The sequence below is a fragment of the Rousettus aegyptiacus genome, unplaced genomic scaffold, assembly GCF_014176215.1.
Source record: "Rousettus aegyptiacus isolate mRouAeg1 unplaced genomic scaffold, mRouAeg1.p scaffold_m13_p_1, whole genome shotgun sequence".
Lineage (NCBI taxonomy): Eukaryota > Metazoa > Chordata > Mammalia > Chiroptera > Pteropodidae > Rousettus > Rousettus aegyptiacus.
Window position 1 is genome coordinate 152629050 of NW_023416284.1, and position 3338 is coordinate 152632387.

Sequence of the window (3338 nt, forward strand, 5' to 3'; positions counted from 1 at the left end):
AAAATCTTTGCATCTTGAAGCTTGTTTTAAAGCTCATTGTTTCTTTTTTCTTTTTTTAAAAAAATATTTTACCCATAGTCTTCTCACCTTCCAGATAAAAATCTTTTATGCTTATTCTTCCTTTAAGTTAAATGTATCAATTTCTAAGCCATCGGCCTTGGATAATTCATTTTAGTGGATGCTAAAAATTGTAAGTGTTAATTACAGCAGAAAAAAAATTTAATATATATTAGCAAATATTTTCAAACATCAGAGTACAAAAAATCATCACCAAAAATTCTTACCAAACACAATTTGACCATAAACCTCTCAAGCAGAAAATAGGCAATCACTATAGAAACAGTTTCTATGGAAGATATTTGACTTTCGAAGAACCCTAAAACAAAACAACCCAATGACATTTGCTTTCTGAAGAGGAAAACCCCCTGGTCCTCTCTGGAAAGCAAGCCTGGAGCAAAACATGAAGAATAGAGAGTCACTGCAACTTGTGAGCCTTCCGTGATGCACTGGAGATGGAAATATGTTCCTTCTTTCCAGAACACTAAAGAGGAGTCAATTAGTTTCAAAATCTTTGCGAAATGATATAGGTTTGAATGGTACAGATTATATAAAGACCATAAAAAAGGACACCAGGAATTATTAACCTCTTGGTGAACTGAAATATAACTCTAGACTTTGTACAATTCAATACAATTAGCCTTAGTCTGGAATTGTTTAAAACATAAAGAAATATAAGGATGAATGTCTGTGTTTTTTTATGTTTTATTTTAAAGATTACATTCCAAATATAAGATATTGGGTGGGTACAGTATATCTCTAAGGCTCTATGCCTTGAACATTATGTGTGTGCGTGTGTGTGTGTGTGTGTGTGTGTGTGTGTGTATAATATATATATTATATATATATGTATATATTCAAACTCTACTTTTACTTTAACACAACACCTAGATAATTACATTTTGAATATAAGTATATATATTTTTTAATTTGGTACTAATAATTTCCAGAATAAATTTGAATTTAAATTTAGAAAGGCATTAGGAATTTCAGAAAATCTATTCTTAACACTTGTCTTAAAATCTCTTGAATAAACTTCACCATGTCGCTAAAAATGACCATGTCAGAATTGAGAAACATAATCTAAAATTTGAATCTGCTAATATGCCCAAAATAAGTAGATAAGAAAAAAATGTATTTTTATTGTAGTGGAGATTCTTATTGTAGAAGAGATTTAAACCCTATTTTTCTAATCCTTAGGATATACTCAATTATAAATGGTTGCTTATCTAGTTTGTCATTCCTAGCCTAAGATTAGCTTCAAAAGGAGGCTTCTAGGCTATAACGTTTTAAATGCAATCAAACATAGGAAATGATATTGGCATAAAATATAATCATAAGGGTGGCAATGTTCTAAAAAACTCAACACTACACTACACTGGACAAAAGCTTGCATTCACCTCCACAACTGTAAAGTGCAGAAAGGAATGAGGAAGGTAAAAGGAGGCTCTGAACTTGGGTTAGAGCCCTAGATTTTCAAGTACTTTGTGAAGGTGATTCTCTCACTGAGCCTCAGTTCATTCTTTTACAAAACAAGATGACTGAACTAGACTAAATTTCTTTCATCTCTAAAGGTCTATAGTGTAAATAATTTTGTATGCCTTAGGAAACATATAAGATATGTTTACTATTTTGTTTAAGGAGGCAATTTCATGTAGTAGGAATTCTAAAAAAAACTCTATTAAAAATGGCTAAAATAGAAACAAGCATTAATGATTAAAGTAGGTTAGCTTCGACTATTTGAAAATTTTTATGGTTGTATAATAATTTAATACTAAAAATAAGTGAGCAAATTAGAAGTCACTGCATTTCAACCAAAATTTAAAAGAGGTATTACTTATTTAAGAGTAGAAGTATGTATTATTGATCTTAATTGACATACTTAATATAAAATAATATTTCATATTCTTAAAAATTAGGTTGAATTTAATTAGCTATGTAGTCTAGCAATCTCAATTCACTCATAAATTTGAACAAAATAGTATCAGACTGAAAACGCTAACTCGGAATACATCTGTAGCAATAGAATATGTAAGTTGACGATAAATTTTCTAGAAAGCTGAGTGGGCTGTAAAAGAACAGTTTCATTGATTGATTAATCCAAATTTAGGCATGCTAGGTATGCCGAGCATGACATGATAAATTTCATAACAAGATAGTAGTGTGCAATTAGGAACAGAAGTGGTTGACAATTTAAAATATGTTTCTTATTGAGAATGTGTTGAACAGTTGTTTGATCATCAATAAATCCTATCATTTATATTATTTAAAAATTTTGTTTTGTTTATGTTTTTCTGAGGCAGAAGTAAAAGTAGATTGACATAGTGTTAAGATACTTGTGTCCTGCTCTTGGCTCTAACTTTAATTGGCTTGATGCTCAAAGCAATTTAGAAGGTTGAATTAGAAGTATTGACTAATGACTAATGAAAGGGTCTAGCAGATCCTTTCAATTTCTAAAATAGATTCTGCTTATGAAGAGTAGGTTAGGTCTGCAGCCATGCCACTCTGAATGTGCCCAATCTCATCTGATCTTGGAAGCTAAGCAGGGTCAGGCTTGGTTAGTACCTGGATGGGAGATCACCTAGGAATAAGAGGTGCTATAGGCATTTTTTTAAAAAAAGAGCATGTTGGGAAAAAATGGCTAGCAAGAGAATCTGGGGTAATTTCTTTTCATCGATGAGTGTTCCTGAGTTTCCTATCTGAATTTACCTTGTCGCAGTATGTCCACTTCTCCAGTAACTTCCGATTTTTAATTCTCTACAACAGCTTCAAATTTAAACTGTCATTATTTCTCAATTCCCCACCTATTCAAACCTCAGTGATCTCTTAGGATCTCATTTTTGAGATTCAAATTTTTTTATCTCCTAAATCTTTACATATTTTTTTGCTTTTTTATTTTTAACCTGAACACAAATGTTGGAGTTGGAGTAGCACAAACAAAAATGGACAGAATTATTAGCAAAACTTTTTTCATCAGAAACATATTTAATGTATAAATGTTTGACTACATAGTGACACAGACTATGAGCATCACAAACTGTTGATAAAAGTAATATTCTCTGAGAATATTGTTTTGACTATAGATAGATATGACAAAGTTGATCATTTAAAGATCACATTTATATGTAGTACATGTGTCATTGTGTATTTGGTTTATATTGACATTTTAGTTAAATGTCTACTAGCTGATCTTCTATATCTTTGAGAAACTATTGTTAGTTTTAATGGGTTTATAGTTGAAAAAAGTGTTTTTCATAATTTTAAGATTTTGCTATATGTAA

The 3338-nt window shown here is 30.6% G+C and overlaps 1 pseudogene; it reads left to right on the forward strand.

Annotated features, from left to right (window-relative positions):
- Window positions 1-2544: 2544 nt before the first annotated feature.
- LOC118604889 lies at window positions 2545-2663 on the forward strand (annotated as a pseudogene).
- The last annotated feature ends 675 nt before the right edge of the window (window positions 2664-3338 follow it).